Raw genomic sequence first — 18,186 nt, 5'->3', positions numbered from 1 at the left:
ATGATTGTCTTCATTGTCTTCATTTCACTATTAATTGCTGACTTTCTCCATCCTGGCAGTAACTCTATATTTACTCCTAAAACTTCTGTTATCTGCAGAGATGACCTGTTAACTTCTCTGTACTCTGCATCTACACTCTTGCATTCACTTTCCCAACACACGTGCATACAGGGGCAATAATCACACACTGAACAATTACATCAAACATCAACATACAGAAAATACAATATGATATGACACATACCAGACTATAATGTCTACAGAAAGGTGTTAGTTCTCTTTTCACACTCTTACAACTCCATCAAAATTTTGTCTCTGCATGGTGGTGCTGCTGACTCCATGCTGTGTAGGGAACTACATCACATAACTATTCATTTGGTGACTGAAGCAGCGTAGTATTTCCCTGCATGGCACAAGGCCAGAAGCATCGCTACGAAGGGAAAAGTGTCCCATAGGGGTATATCGATGTTCTCCTCAGTTTTAGCATCAGAAGGTATTAGATATGTTAGACTCTTCCCAGTCAGAGAAAGACAGTATATCCTAGTAATAGGTATAATCCTTAAAACACAACTTTTCCCTCTATATATGTATAATTGTAAACATATTGCACTACAATTTTCCTACCTCGATACCTTTTATGTTTTAAATAATCATCACGAGCAGGGGAGAACAATGACCACAGGCGGCAGCTTTTGAGACTACAGTATTACTCACATCAGCCTACACCTGCGGCCGCTAATAATGGTGAGAGCAGAAGCAGCTGATGGGAGTATTCCTCACCCGCCGCAAGTGCTATAAATAAATACATGAAAAAAAAGGCAGCATGGGTTCCCCTCTATTTTTTTACCAGTCAGGCAAAACTCACAGCTGGGGGCTTCAATCCTCAGCTGTCAGGCTGGTTATCAAGAATAGAGGAGTCCCCATGCCGTATTTTTTTTGATTATATAAATAAATAATTTAAAAAAATGGTTTTTTTTACAACCAGCCTTGCTAAAGCAGACTGCTGGGGGCTGGTATTCTCAGACTGGTAAGGGGCCATGGATATTGATTCCCCCAGCCTAAAAATAGCAGCCCACAGCTACCCAAAAAGGCACCACACTCTGCCCAGTTCTTCCCAGTTGCCTTGTAGCTGTGGCAAGTGGGGTTCATATTTGTGGAGTTGATGTCACCTTTGTATTGTCAAGTGACATCAAGCTCACAGATTACTAATGGAGAGGTGTCAACACCACCGGAGCCTCTGCAACCCCTGACCTACTGTCTCCTTTCCCATCATCCAGTAGAATGTAAGCCTGCAAGGGCAGGGTCCTCTTCTCTCTGTACCAGTCTACTTTTCTTAGTATGTCTACTGTAAGTGATATTTGAATTTGAATGCAACCCCTTCTTATTTACAGCACCATGGAATCAATGGTGCTATATAGTGATGAGCCAGTATACTCGTTGCTCAGGTTTTCCCGAGCACGCTCGGGTGACCTCTGAGTATTTGTTATTGCTCGGAGATATAGTTTTCGTCACCTCAGTTGCATGATTTACGACTTCCAGATACGCTGAATACATGTGAGGAATGCCTGTTTGTTAGGGAATTCCCACAGGTATTCAGCTTATCTCGAAGCTGTAAATCATGCAACTGAGGCGATGAAAACTATATCTCCGAGAAATAACAAATACTCGGAGGTCACCCGAGCATGCTCGGGAAAACCTGAGCAACGAGTATACTCGCTCATCACTAGTGCTATATAAATAAATAATAATAATATAAAACACCTATCCATTACTAATCCTACATACTAATGCTGTTATCAGTGACAGTAGACATAGCCTGATTGGAGGAGTAGTCTCTGATCTTATCAGCAGGCGCCTGCTGATCTTCAGTAAGCTTTTTACTGCGGGTCACCGATGTGGGTCACAGTATCTCTGTGGGGTCATGCTGACATGTGACAGCGTGACTCTGCAACAATCTGATGGCGGTAAGATTTTTTTACGTTTGTGCACAAGCGCCGGCTGATGAGAGACTACTTCTACCATCAAACTTCACTAGCTGTCACTGTTATCTGTGACAGTAGACATACTGTAGGCTGATGGGAGGAGTAGTCTCTCATCAGCTGGCACCTGCTAACCCAAGGTAAGCTTTTTTTACTGCATGTCACAGTATCTCTGCGGGGTCACGCCGACATCTGACAGCGTGACTCCGCAGGGCTCTGACGGCGGTAATGATCTACCAGCGGTAACGTTACCGCCAATCAGAACCGCTGCACCGTTGTTTCCCATGCTGTCACACAGCGTGCAAAACACTGGCACTTGTGTTATGTATACGTTTGATTTTGCCTCCCATTGACTCTAATGGCGTTCAGCTATAATTGGTGAATATTTTGAGATTAAATCGCTGACTATTGCAAAGCCGACTATCGTGAGCCAAAACCATTATTTAAATATTCACTCATCTCTAGTCCTGAGGAAACAAAGCATCCACACACCACACACCATGAGTGTACCAGTCTACCGTAAAAACGCAGCATTTGCCTTACACCAGCTAGACCAGAATAATCTTTTGCCGTCTCTCTTCTATAATGGTATAACAACTGAGTGTATACTTTTTCGTTTGATCCTTGCCTAATGGTACAGTGTTTCCTTATTGCTTGCATCCTTTTATGGCTGCATTTTATCTATTTAAAACCCAAAGAAGCATTCGGAATAATTCAGACACCAACAGACCAATGAAAATGTCACTGAATCTAAACTTGTATAATCATCCATACGCCATTATACAAAAACAGTGATCTTGCTTAATAACTCATGAATCTTAAACGAAAATGTATTCACATTATACCAAAGTTAAATTGTTTTGCTCAAAATAGTTTACAAGTATTAAAAAAATGAAGTAAAACTTTAATTGCTGTTTTAGGACTGTTATGGAATAAAATGTTCTACTAAGATCACATCTATTTGTATGCTAGGACTTGCTGTGAAAAACTGTACTTTAATTATGTACTATATTTATATTCCTACATGTCTCTAAGGCCTTGGATTTTTACCTTTTGATGGAATAACACAACCTCTGAAATATCAAATCAAACTATCAAATAAATTCCTAAAGCAGATTTAAAATACACAATTCTTCCTCCTAAATGCTCAATGATTTAAAGAGGCATTAAATATAAGTAAGTTCTATATTAATAAATATACAGCATGTCGGATTTTGTGCTCGTAATTAAATCCCTTACTGCACAGAGATATTAATTAGCAAAATAAAAAACACCTTCCGTAAGAAGACTCTCAGAGCAGTAATTTCAGCGGTCATCATCCTAAGAATAATCATAATAATTCTAATTAATTACCATGTTGAAAAGCAATACGACCCAAGAGCGCAACAGTTCATGCTACCAAGCTCATGGTATCCTTTATTGTGTTACCATCCTATAGTCAGAGAGGTTGCTGGCATGTTTTTTTACTCAGACATCCTTTTTACAAGTGCAAAATGTGCAAAGAAGGGCAAATAAGTTGATAAGTGACAGAAAAAAACTACGGTAATTAATAAAAAAAGATTAAGAGAGTTAAATGTATAAGGTATTACAGTTGTTCAATGGCACCTCAAAAGAGGGCACTCTCTACAGCTAAATGAGGTTCAATCTACTGCTATAACATTTTGGTTTTAGCTGATCATTCTGTATGTGACCCTAGGCCAAAAAAATAACACAAAAGCCCCAATTCATCAAACTTGGCATTTTACTCATCAGTCTTGATGAAGGCTGCAATGGAGTAGGATGTACCAAAATCAGTAAGAGATGTGCTCTTTATCATGAATTTGGTGTATTTTTTTTAGCTGCCATGTACTCCAGTCAGAAAACTAAAGTACATTTCCTTTGTAATTTACACCACTTCTGTGGCATGGATGATACATTTTTTGGCCATTCTCATTTTCTGCTTAGCCTTGCCTATTTTTTTTAGAGTTCATAGAGCTGACTAGGATTAGCAGAAAAAAAGTCAAAAGTCACATTTTTGCGACACTTCAAATGGTTTTACACCAATTTTGGTGATAAATGTATGATGAAGTAGCCTAGTATTGTAAGGTATGCATAAATATATTTATCCATTCCTATTTCCACTTGGGATTGCAAAGGATTGTTTGCCATTAAGGGAAATTTAGCCCATATCTTGTTAGAGAGTTTCACAGTCTGTGAGGCAGTGACCCCTGTTACAGCTAGGGGGCGCTGTATGTGCTCTGCAGAATGTGCATAGAAGCGTAGTGAGGCAATGAGGACATACTACAGACACAGGTGTGGCTGTAATTAGAATGGTGAAGCAGTGACTGATTAAAAAGCCCTGTAGTAGTGGGGGAGGTGTGTCAGTGTGTTCTTGGAAGCAGACAGGGCAGTTGTTTGCAGAGCTCTCTCTGTGTGGAGTAACACAGAGGCTAAATGAAACGAGAGACTGACACCCTGTGTCTTGGGCTGTCTTATGTGTACCCGGCTGCACTCCAGAGGATAAAGAGTGCAGTGCGCTGAGTGAGTACAGAGACTTGTCACCGGCGTGCGGTCACCCAGGGAAATTGGACAGAGGGAAGTTCGGCCTGTGTATTGACTGCATCATATAGCCATGCATTATTAATGAACTGTATGAAGAAGCTGTATACTATATTGACTGTGTGAAGTAACACAATAAAAGAACGTTTTGTTTGAACTTGCTTGGGTCACTGCCGTTTCACTGTGTATGGTCCTACTGCTGCATTACAAGTCCTACAAGAAAAGTGTACACTAAGAATCAATGTTCTTGCTTTCTTTCCTCTCCTATTGCACCCCCCGTTTGGTTAGTAGAACATATGTCTTTTTTCAACCCACGATAACTATGTAAGTATGTAATAATTTCTAATCAGCAAGCTGTGTCATTCTATTTGCTGTAGAACAAGCCAAAAGGTAGAGAAACATCAATGAAAATGTGGTTCGCCATCAAATGTGGTGTATACAGCATGTTGGCTTCCTCTGTTGTTATGCCAACATTTCGGAGAATAAATTGTGAAGCTGTCACAAGGATCACTTTGTAATTATTTATAGCTGGAAGTCAAGCAGAAAAGATCAGAATTCTTAAGAAAAATCTGGTACTTTTCTGAATTTTAACAGCGGAGACACTCGCAAGAAATTCGTGTTGATTACTAAAAACTTTCTTGCTACCTCCAAAGTGAAAACACTGCTTGAAGCTGGTCCAAGAGAAGTTGTTTCTGCTTCCAAAGCAAAGTGCCAACAAGTTTACTAGTCCTCCCTGCAAGTGCCGGCTCTGAGCCCAAACTCTTCTGGCACTTGTTTATGCTAACGTTCCACCACTGTGTCCTCTGGGGGATTAGGGTGAGAATGAGGAACAGACATTTAGTTATTTGTGTTCTGGAGCATGGAGAATCAATTCCATGCACATCGCTGTCACAAGCTCAGGTGAGAAAATGAATACTCCAAGACCACTACAGATAATTTATCACCTGGACGAATCTTTCATTACAAATGCCCTTTCCATACATCTTCTCCTCTCATCTCATTGCCTTGTTCTCTCCTCTCCTCCCCTGTCAGACTGGAGTAACAGCTGTCAGCTCTGGCGTGAATCTGCCTTTCCTTTGATCCCTTTCAACTTAAGCATCGTCTTTTCCCGTCTTGGGGACTTCTAGGAAAATTACATGCAGTATTATAAATAAAATACAAAACAAAAATGAACAGCCATGGTCCCTGCTGGAATACGGCCTCCTTTATAGCTTCGAAGACTGAATTAAACAAGGAAACGTGGTGCTTCACGAGAAAGAGGATTATGTGGTGTTAGGGGAATGGCAACGAGACATTTTATTCATGCAATGAGTACAATAACCTGTCTTCTTCCAGTAGCGTCTATAGCCATCAGATTCTACAGTGCTAGAGGGACACTATCACATCAAGAGCGCTCAGACGGCATCGACAAGCACGTCAATAAGACTGAGAAGTTGACTGCATATAAAATCACTTGGCCCACCTTATCTGCTTTTTCCTGACATGACATATACGGTTTGCTTTTGATGTTTTCTTATAGTGATCAAAACACCAGTAATAGATGCAACAATATATTAATGTATTTACCAATCTACAGTACGTAATAGTACAGATTTTCTGTATTGATTGTACTAGTAAGTAGTGTTATTTTCTATTTTGTTTTAATACCTATGGTACAGCAATAGTATAATATATAATAATATAACATCTATCAGTCGTAAAATTTAAACCATCTGTCTAATATTGTGAAGGTCCCGAAAAGCTGAAAAACAGCTCTGACTTGTTAAGGCATCTACAGGATCTCTGGATGTGTCCTGTGATATCTGGCACAAAGACATTGGCAGCTGATTCTTAAAGTTTAGCGTGCTAGGTCATATTCTCCCACCGATGAAGGCCATTGCCAATGCAGCTTCCATAACGGGTTGTACTTCAGCTACTACAATTTTTAAGTAGGTGGTATGTATCAAGGGCTCTCTGATCAGTTAGGCATCGCCATAATCATATTGATGAGGAGAATCATATTGCATGATTATTTTTACTACAAAATGTACACCATACAAACAATTCCCAACAAACAATGTCAGAATTGTTTCTTTTTCCACAATTTCACTGCATTTGGATTATTTTTTCCCCATTTTCCTGTACACTATGTTGTAAGATAAATCGTATCATTCAAAAGAACAACATGTCATGTAAAACACAAGCCCTCATATTTCAATGTGGACAGAAAAAAAAAGAGTTATAGGTCTGGAAGAAGGAGAGGAAAAAACAGAAACACAAAAACAGAAATTGGCTGTGGTGTGAAGGGGTTAAGAGGAAGAAATATGGAATATAAGGCTTTAATTATTGTTTTATTGCATTTTACATTTTGGGACCTTCATAATAACAATCACTTATGAGTCTCAATTTTACATTTACAAATGTTTTCCAAGGGTTTATAAAAAATTAAGCCACTAACTGAAAGCAGACATCAAAAGAAAAAAAAATATTCAGTAATTTCTATCCTTTGGTCCTCACAGTCTCTCCTCATTCATGTGACCAATGCAGCCAATCACTGACCATACATAACCACTGAGGCCAGTGATTGGCTGCAGCAATCACATGAATGATGCACAGCACACGATCACTGCAGGAAATAATCATGGACTGGAGGAAACCAGTGCACTGATGGTGCTCCAGCTACAAATGATCAAAGAAGTGAGTAAAGTTCTTGTGGTTTTTTTTTTTTTTACTTTTTTCATTAATTTAGCCTCTTTCCTGTGTTGGGGCACATTTTTATATATATATATATATATATATATACTAGGAAAACCTCTTTAAGAATATCTAATTTTTCTAATTAGCTTCTCCAATAAATTGCAAGCAGTGGGAATCAGATCTTGGAAAAAAAGAAGCTACGCAATGATTATTACTGTCTCATCCACAGATATTTCAATTCCTTACATCACAGAAGGCAAATATGGACAATGTTGCCTTCATTTAGAGTACATGTTTGCACATTCTGAACTTTGTAACTTTAATTAGAGAGGCTTACCATGGCCAGGTTTGCATTATGATAATTTTACTTCTTATAATAAGCTTTATGATGGGACCAGAGATAGTGAAGTTAAAGCTAAGATTCACTTTAGACCTTGAACATTCTGCTTCAGTGAGCAGAAACAAGGACAGGATATGTGATCACTGGCTATAATTGACTTGCAACTTTAATTCATTGACATCAAGGGGCACAAAACTCTAACTGATACAGTCTTAAATGACTTTGGAGCTTACGTGCTTTGTCTCCATGTGTTAGAAATTGTAACACCATGACACGATGTTAAAAAGGGCAATGTCCCTTGGGGCAGTACTGGAAGTTGACAATGAAAGTAGAAAATTACCGACATCCATAATGTTATCTGGTGTCATGGCGGGTTTAGGTAACTGTAGACCACTAGACATTAAAGAACAAATGGAAAGCATAAATAAAGAATAAACAAGATAAAGTGTCATTCTGCCCAACCTGGGAACAACACTATCATGGCTAAATTGGCTAAATACAGGAAAGCCAAATGAACAGACCAAGTCATTAATTTTGTTAGGACACAATATTTCCTTTAGTTATTCGCTGCAAGCAAAGACTGATACCATTGCTGGCCAACAGAACTGATGCTTGGAAAAAAAATTAAAGTTCCATCTGCTCAGCTTTTTATATTTGGACGGTGAAATTATTTCGGGCACATAAATGTAAAGATTGGTGGCCATCTTGGCCTCAATGGAAACAGACTGAAAACCACATTTTCATTTGTGTTGTTAGTCGTAATTGTATTTAATGGTTTCATATGAATGCTAGGATGTTACACAATGAAATATAAGTGGATCGCAGCTGTTATTATAGCTTAAGAAATGCCGTACGGTGTGTTGTATATTATCAATAAATATTACCAGCCACCAGCTACGATACTTCATGAATTAATGGGAGAATTTATCATCCCCTCTACTTTGATTCAGGAAAAATACATCATTGTTTCATGTTAGCATATTTAAACTTGAGAGTCCTCCGTGGTTACCATCTTTACAGTTAGCTAATAAAAGGTCTCAACCACTGAGGACTCTGAAATTTTAATATTTTTCATCCCCTCTACTTTGATACAGGAAAAATACACCATTGTATCATGTTAGCCAGTTGGTAGAAAAATATTTAAACTTTGAAGTCCTCCATGGTTACCTGGTTACCTCCATGGTCTCTGCAAGGAGAAACGATACTTCTTGGATATCGGTCAGAAGTGTTGTGAATTCCGTTCTCGGGCTCCCTCCTGTGGTCATGAGTGGTACTGTGTGAGTTTGGTCTTGGGCTCCCACTGGTGGCCTTTAGCGATATGGCTGGTCTTGGCTGGGCTCAGCTGTTTCATCTCCTGCTAGGCTGGGCCTATTTAACTCACCTGGACCTTAACTGGTCGCCTGCTGTCGGTGTATTCAGTCCTGATCCTGTGTCCTCCTGAATATTCCTTGTGACCAGTCTCCTGCTATGAGAAGCTAAGTTTGCTTGTTCAGTTTCTCATTATTTCCTTGAAAACGTTTCTCATTATATTATGAGTTCAGCCCAGCTTGCTTTTATGTGATTTTTTGCTTGCTGGTTAGTTCTGGGGTGCAGAGTGCTCCCCTCACATCGTGAGTCGGTATGGGGGTTCTTGTATTCTCTGCGTGGTTTACTTTTGATAGTTTTTGTACTGACCGCACAGACACCTATCTATTTTCTGCCTATCTAGTATTAGCGGGCCTCATTTGCTAAATCTGTTTCATCTCTACGTTTGTGTTTTCCCCTTGACTCACCGTTATTATTTGTGGGGGGCTATCTAAAACTTTGGGGTATATTTCTCTGAGGCAAGTGAGGTCTTTGCTTTCTTTCTAGGGGTAGTCAGTTTCTCAGGCTGTGACGAGACGTCTAGGTTTTCAGGTAACGTTCCACAGCTGCCTTTAGTGTGTTTGGATAGGATCAGGATTGCGGTCAGTATAGCTTCCACATCCCCAGAACTTGTCCTATATACTCAGGGTATATTTGTCAGGTCAGTTTGAGATCCTACCACCAGGATCATAACACAGAAGCCTCTCAATCAGCCAAACCAGATCTCCACTTTGCACTGACGAGGGGCAGTACCCCGAAGCACAGTGTCTGCAAATTGATATTCTGGTTTGGCTTTTATCCTAAGTCATGTGACAAGGCTCATAAAAGGGTTGACATTGACTGTTAGGATTGCTACTTCCAATAGGTGGCACTAGAGTTCTAGTCCTCTTCCTCTCCAAAGAGACAATTTGCATATTTCCCAGAGGAGCATTGCGGCTTTAAGTCTCCTCACCTCGACATGCTTAACATGTCACTCTCCGCAAGGAGAAACGATACTTCTTGGGTAAAAATGGCACATTTGTAAAGGAGGTGGGAGGGATTCAGGAAAGAGGCCATGGCATGACACCATGGAACAAATTTACTATACAGTAGTTGGTTGTGACTCCTTTATTGCCAATAATCCAAGAATTACTCTTAAATCTAATACTAATATGTTTAGTAAACTTACCAAATAAACATAATTTTCCCCACAAAAGAAAACTACATTAATAGTCAAACAATATTTAAAAAAAGTAAACAATCATAATGAATCTCATAGTGAAACTTCGTAAGAGAGGTGTACCAAAGGAGTGTCTGATAGCATGATGACGGGCAGCATGGTGGCTCATTGGTTAGCACTGCAGCCTTACAGCCCTGGGGTCCTGGTTTCAAATCCCACCAAGGACAACATATGCAAGGAGTGCAATGAGTTTGTATGTTCTCCCTGTGTTTGCGTGGGTTTCCTCTGGGTTCTTCGGCTTCCTCCCACATTCCAAAGGCATAATGGGACAGTGCCAATAATGTTCGTAAAGCACTGTGGAATTAATGAGTAAAATAAATGAGTAAATAAATAAGTTTAGGCCTTACTAATTTTATCCACTCTATGCGTACTGTTCATGATAGGTCCAAAATAAAAGAAACTAGCAAGTCTGTGGCTGGCAGAGCAGAGAATTGTGAACCTACTTGTACCTGCAGTCATCCCCTGCACCTCTTCTGATTAGTAGGATATCATGCGAGCATCATGTTGCAATGGTGGTGATACACTGAGTATACTAATCAGATGAGGAACCTGGCATGCAGGCGGGTAGAAGGTTGTGTGTGCTGCTCTGGTCCGGCAGCTCTGGGCTACTGGCTTGCTACCTCTTTCGTATATTTTGAACCTACCATGAACAGAACACATAGAGTAGATGAAATTATTAAGGCCTAAACTTAAGGTACCTTCACACGAAACAACATCGCTAGCGATCCGTGACGTTGCAGCGTCCTCGCTAGCGATATCGTTTCGTTTGACACGCAGCAGCGATCAGGATCCTGCTGTGATGTCGCTGGTCGCTGAATAAAGTCCAGAACTTTATTTGGTCGTCCGATTGCTGTGTATCGTTGTGTTTGAAAGCAAAAGCAACGATTCCAGCGATGTTTTACACTGGTAACCAGGGTAAACATCGGGTTACCAAGCGCAGGGCCGCGCTTAGTAACCCGATGTTTACCCTGGTTACCAGCGTAAAAGTAAAAAAAAAAAACAGTACATGCTCACCTGCGTGTCCCCCAGCCTCTGCTTCTTGACACTTACTGAGCGCCGGCCCTAAAGTGAAAGTGAAACACAGCGGTGACGTCACCGCTGTGCTGTTAGGGCCGGAGCTCAGTCAGTGTCAGGAAGCAGAGGCTGGGGGACGCGCAGGTGAGCATGTACTGTTTGTTTTTTTTACTTTTACGCTGGTAACCAGGGTAAACATCGGGTTACTAAGCGCGGCCCTGCGCTTAGCAACCCGATGATTACCCTGGTTACCCGGGGGCCTCGGCATCGTTGGTCGCTGGAGAGCTGTCTGTGTGACAGCTCTCCAGCGATCAAACAGCGACGCTGCAGCGATCGGCATCGTTGTCGCTATCGCTGCAGCGTCGCTTCGTGTGAAGGTACCTTTATTGACTAACTGTGAATCTTTTTACTCAACTCTCATCCATTCCCTCCTCAGATATGTCAGGTATTACTGTCTTTGGTGTAAAATACTGCAATCCTCAGTAAGAACATCATTCCAACCATCATATATAGACATGGAGGTGTAATTTTGTGGACACACTTCGCTATCAAAGGTCCTGGTCTAATTGCTACATCAAAGACCTAAAATAGTGATCCAGCACACAAAGCATCTCTACATCTAAAGTACTGAAATGTCTAAAATGGCTGTGTTCTATGGTTAATATGTGACAATATTCTTTGGGAATTACAATGTAAGTAATATGTAATGTGTGTCATTCTGAGCAGTGTAGCCGTTGGTAAAAAAAAAATGCTAATTCTATCCAATGTATAATTTTTATTTAACCTTTAGTGTGACTCATCTACTAGATAAGTTTCAGGTTTACTATTTTATTGAGTTGTGTAAAATGTGTATTGCCCTAGTGCTAGTACTAATACTAGTTTGCAAGATATTGAGTCATAGAAAGAAGAAGGAAAATTCCAAAATCCACTTCTCAAGCAAATGCTTATGTTAGACAAAAAATTGTAGTGGAATAGTTCACAAAGTTGTTAACATCACAAGGGATTCCTCCACAGGCAGAGATTCCTTTAATTGGGATACAGTAAGACTTCTTCGCAGATGTTGTTTGCTGATAATCTTTCAAGAACACATATCTAGGGCTTCCCGTTGGGCATATAAATTGAAGGTAACAACATCAGACGTATCCCAGGATGCAGTTGTAAGAGTGTGTTTATAACCTGATAAATCCTGGTGGGTTTCAGTCTGGGTTCTGATGGGTTGTGAATGAGTTTTTAGGAGGATGTTATGATGTTGCTAATAGCAAGTTCTGTGACTTCTACCAGGTGAACAGCCGGAATTTCTCATACTGAATGCATCAAACATCTGTAGCTTCACAATACTCCATATAGGTCAATGGAACGCAAATATATCGTATGAATACAGAATAGATAAATGCATATATGGGAAAAGGTCCCACTGATTCTAATTTAGAAAAATTTAAGAAAACTTGAATATCAGCATTCACAAAAAGAAACAACTCAGGTGCTGAAGAACCCCAGGAGCCACTTTAAAATGTCGGATTAAATAGAAATATTAATTATTTTTCAAGCCTGTTCAGAGGCAACTACCATGTCATCTATATAGTGCCATACCCATATAGTAATGTTTCTCAAATGTTTAGAGGCAACTACCATTGCAGCCATATAGAGCCATCCCCATATAGTAATGTTTCTCAACACCATGGTAAGAGTCATTTCACTTGGTCATATTGTTTACCAGCTCATCTGCTTTTATTATTTACAGTGGCTAAGAACAACCTTCTCTAGAAGTAGTTTATGACTCATACAGCCACAGTGTTTCCATTTAAAATGCCAGCCATAATGTGCCCTGACACATTTCTAACTTTAGGCTGCTAGATAAAGTAGATACCAGAAAAGCAATCAGTAGGCCCACAATGGCCATTTACTATCAAATTCCCTCTTAATTCATGTTGCAACCACCCAGGATTTAGCTAGGATGTCCCCACAATGACCTTATTTTGATTTCAACAATGCTCACTACAAGCCACAAAATTGTCCTATTGTCAGCCACAATGTTCCAACTGAGCTACAAGAAGAAATGTCATGCTTATTCCCTCAATTAATCCATGGCCATTAACATCAGACGTCCTTGTCCTGCTGCAGATTCATGCTGTCAGCAGAGAGATGCTTTTCTGTACTTAATAAGCTTGCTTTGGCTTTATACGTATAAGCAGATATTTTTTCATTGAATTATATGTAAAAAAACATATGTAATAAATTTATTATAGTAAGTATATATGTTCATTTTGTATATTTACATTGATTGGACATCTTCTATACTATGTAAGTTTATCTTGTAAGAATTCATCTTATTTTCTTCCTTCCTCCATTCCTATAGACTGCCTTCAAGTTCACTATTCATTTGAGGAATATTATAAGGGATGACCCCCTGAAAAAAAGGATAATTGGGTGTTAATGAAGGGAATCTGACTGCAGAGTCTGCAGCTAAGGATACACATAGGAACTGAATAAAAGCTATATACTGTACACAAAAGAAGATTTTTATTTGCTTAAATTTTATTCCGTGTACATCCAAGCATTAAAATAATTTTGGGAGGAAAAGGGCATATATCCATTAAAGATGATATCTAGCCTGAAATCATTGATTTAACTACTCCATAGCCAGGCCTTGCCCATGTCACTATATTTTTTTTATAGAGATCATGAAAATTCAGGCTGTTTAAGGCCATTGGAAAGATTGTAATTGCTGCTTACAGAATGAATTAGCAGCGGTTCATGGTTCACAAGGCTTTGAAGAGCGGTCCTGTTAATGAATATATTAGATAACAATTAATGCTCGCTAATAGCCTGTGTATTACTACCCACACAGTACTATGAAATTGCAAGATGACATGATGCCGCAATTAAAGCACACATTAAATTTGCTTCAAAAGGTGCAGTGGGCTTACTTTTACTATTGTTTAGAACATGCATATTTTATTTTTATTCATAGAATATATTTTAAATCTATTTTTAATTCTATTCCAGAAAATTACATGGAGACACAGCTCCAAACATCCCGGATTTGAGGGCTCAGTCCCACTGTCCTGGCACGTCAGGGCTTTGACCTGGCTTCTAATTCTTACCTCTCTCTGACGGGGGGCAGGGCCACATCTCTCTGCTCAGTGCATAAATTAAATTATAATATTCACCCCTCTCCTGTGATCTGGTCTACCTAGGACTCAAACTCTCATGTCCATGTTTGCAGGCTGCAGCTCTATCTATGAGCCGCAGCCCACAATGATGAAGGTAGGACAGTTTGGTAATCTTGACTTATATTGCAGGCAGTGAATCTAGAAGCAGATTATACATTTCATAGAGATACATTGTATATTACAATGTATTTCTATGTTCCCTGCATACTTGAGGTGAAGAAAAAGTGATATTTTATTTGTTCCTATAAAAATACTAAAACTAATAAAAAGCAATTACAAAAATGTAATGATTTGTTTTTTGAGAATCTTGCCTGATATTTAAGCCCACAAGCTTCAGCATTACAGTCTTAAACTAAAACTACTGAGCCACAGGCCCGGCTGATTTTGTATACTTGATCTGTATCACAAGCTCTGACTCCACAAGGTGCTTTTCCTTCTTATTTGATGCGATTTTGGCACAGATGTGAAGCAGATCTTTTAACACATTTTTAATAGTACAGAAAAGCTTTGATTCTGCACTCAAAATGCAACACGTGAACATGGCTTTACAGACACAAAAATGTCAAACATCGTATAGTGAAGCTACAGAAAGATGAGAACGTTCTGGCTGCTACGACTTTGAATAAATGAACAAAAAATAAATCCATAGGTCTCAACCAGCTGTTCTTCCTGACCACCTTCTTCCATACACATGCACATTTATGTGATATCAATGGAGAGTATAAACTACACTTCTACTGAGCACCACCAGCGGTAGATTATCTCCAGTGAAAACAAAAATTGGGCATGTCTGATCCTGCTCTTCCTTCAATATCTCCATACATACAGTATTATATTGTGCACTAGTTCCACCAAAATTGGTGAGATCAGCCAAAGTAAATCTAATGAGCATGGGCACCTATAGTCTTTTTTATTGCTACAGTGTTTGAAGACATCATAGCTCAGACAAGGATGCTATACTATTCAGATAAAAAGGGGAAATGTAATGTTCTGTTACTTGAACCACTGGAAAAAAAGAAAGTTTCTGTTATACATTGTACTAGAAATAGTCACAATAAAAAAAAGTCAACTGTTAATATGCACAGAGCCTAAAAACATTTTACACGTAAATTGCCCTTCCTGTAGTGTAGTAAGCCATTTTTTTCTGGAATCTGAGGAGACAAGCCAACACCTCTCAAAATCACTGAATGAGTAAGATTTTATTAAAGATATTGCACTTTAAAAGAAAAAAAAATACATGTTCCAGAGTACCAAAGTGAGAATGAATTTTTTAGCATTTGGGTATAACGACAGCATGGTTCGGGCTTATAAAGTATGTCTTTTATGGGTTAGCAATGAAAAACATAAGAACACAATGTGATGTGTATCACACAATGAAACATATTATGTTAAATATTTATATTACCATCTGTTAAGAAATGGCTTGTTAGCAGAATCTGCAGCGTTCAGCAGATATCCTTCCCCTGGTATATCCTTACCTCAGTCCTCTTTGTCTTTTAACTTCTACAAGACCATCATTTTTATTGTACATTTGAGACATTTTTTTATTCAATTTGTACAATACCACTATTTTTCTGCCATGATCAGAGAGACGTTACCTTCTCTTTACTACCAAATATGTGTAAAGGGTGGACTCAAAATGACAATGCCTTTTAAAACTGAAGCAACCAGTTGATTGCCATGGGCATGGCTTTAGGGACAAAGCTGCTATTGTTGGGAAAAGTCCTGTCTGCCCTTTTATTTTTCCATGCAGCAGGAGAAATGTACATGCCGGGCATTTAAATAAGTGTCCATTTATGTAATGTAAGGATGGGCTGGTTGCCAAGAGGGAGCTGTTCTAATTAGTGATGAGCAAATATACTCGTTACTCGAGATTTCTAGAGCATGCTCGGGTGTCCTCCCAGTATTTTTTAGTGCTCGGAGATTTAGTTTTTCTTCCCGCAGCTGAATGATTTACATCTGTTAGCCAGATACATGTGGGGATTCCCTAGCAACCAGGCAACTCCCACATGTACTTATGCTGGCTAACAGATGTAAATCATTCAGCTGCGGGAAGAAAAACTAAGTCTCCGAGCATTAAAAAATACTCTGAGGACCCCCGAGCATGCTCGAGAAATCTCGAGTATATTCGCTCATCACTAGTTCTAATAGATTGCCTCCACATCCAGCCCTATACAGGGTTGTCCCACCAATCCTTTAGAGGGGTTGTTCGGCCTTAGGCTACAAGTCTGTAGTCAGTCTATGTGATTGCAGATTTAGGAATCCTCACATTGATGTACTCCGCACTATGAGAATTTCCTGGTGCCGGGAGCATGTGGTCATGTGATTTGCATACTTCTGGCCACACATTCCGACTAGAATATATCCAGCCTCGCTCAATAAACTTGTCTAGTCGGCATGTGACCACATACAACTGCTTCTCACAAAATTAGAATATCAAAAATGTACTTATTTCAGCCCTACAGAAACAGACTAAAGGACCTGTTTAAATGCTTAGGAAGCCTTTGCAGGTGTTTTTGCTAATTATTAGAATTTACTGAGATAATGACTTTTGGGTTTTCATTGGCTGTAAGCCATAATCATCAACATTAACAAATAAACACTTGAAATAGATCACTCTGTTTGTAATGACTCTATATAATAACTTTTTTAATTTTTCCATCCACACAACTGTATGAGGGCTTGTTTTTAGTGGGGCTTGTTGTACTTTTGAATGACACTATTAATTTTATCATGTAATGCACTGGAAAGTGGAAAACATTCCAAGTGTGTTGAAATTGCAAAAAAAAAAGCCATTTCACATTTGTTTTGTATGTATCATGTTTACTATATGGTAAAACTAACCTGGCAATATGATTCTCCAGGTCAGTACCAGTATGTAAACACCAAACATGCATACTTTTTTTTTTATTTCAGCGGTGAAAAAAACTTTGGATATTCATTAAAAAAACTTTCTTGTGTCTCTATGTTCCACGACTTGTAAAATTAACTTTCTGAGAGCTTATCTTTTACGCTCTGAACAGACGTTTTTACTGATAGCATTTTGAGGTAGATACAATGGTTTGATCCCCTCTTATTGTATTTTATTGCAATGTTGCAGCATGCAAAAAAAAATAAATTCTGGCTTTTTGATTTTCTCTCTCATTATGCCGTTTACAGATTGAATTAATTTATTTTATATTTTGACAGATCGGACTTTTAAGAACGTGGTGATACCAAATATGTATACATATACATATATATATATATATATATATATATATATATATATATATATATATATATATATATAAATAAATATATATATATATATATATATATACATATACATATATATATACACATATATTCAATTTTAATTTATAATGATGCAGTTTTATTTTTAATGATGCAACAGGGGGGGTGTTTTTTTCCTCATTTTTTTTAATTTATTTTTTTTACTTTTTACTGTATTTGTAGGTCCCCTTAGGGGACTTGAAGCTGCATTTGTCTGATCGCTTGTGCTATAGTATATATATATATATATATATATATATATATATATATATATATATATATATATATATATATATATATATATATAGTGTAACAGTACTGCTATGTATAGAGAAAATCATGATCTCTTATGAATGCCCGCTAATGGCTCCCAGCGATCACGTCACTGGTTTTTTGATGGGTGGGTGGAATGACGTGCTCCCCTGCTGGTGCGTGTTAAATGTTGCTGACACAGATTGCAGCCTTTAATATTTTAGATTGAAGGTAAAAATGTAGGTTTATTGTCAATGTGTTTCAGAGTCCACCGACTGCTTCTTTAGAACAACCATAAATAAATAGCCTTATATTTACTATTGTATAGTTGTTCTGATGAAGGAGTCGATGGACTCTGAAACACGTTGACAATAA

At 38.6% G+C, this 18,186-nt stretch overlaps 1 protein-coding gene and 1 long non-coding RNA gene across 11 annotated transcripts in view; one reads left to right on the top strand and one right to left on the bottom strand.

Annotated features, from left to right (window-relative positions):
- The window catches only part of ADGRB2 (adhesion G protein-coupled receptor B2), a 666,055-nt gene that overhangs the window by 349,518 nt on the left and 298,351 nt on the right, over positions 1-18,186 (bottom strand). The gene's annotated exons all lie outside the window — the stretch shown is intronic.
- Positions 1-18,186, top strand: part of LOC143818259 (uncharacterized) — a 29,001-nt gene that overhangs the window by 7,961 nt on the left and 2,854 nt on the right. The gene's annotated exons all lie outside the window — the stretch shown is intronic.

This window comes from Ranitomeya variabilis, chromosome 3 (genome assembly GCF_051348905.1).
Source record: "Ranitomeya variabilis isolate aRanVar5 chromosome 3, aRanVar5.hap1, whole genome shotgun sequence".
Classification (NCBI taxonomy): domain Eukaryota; kingdom Metazoa; phylum Chordata; class Amphibia; order Anura; family Dendrobatidae; genus Ranitomeya; species Ranitomeya variabilis.
The sequence above is the reverse complement of the archived record's forward strand: the minus strand, read 5'-3'. Positions and strand labels throughout refer to the sequence as shown.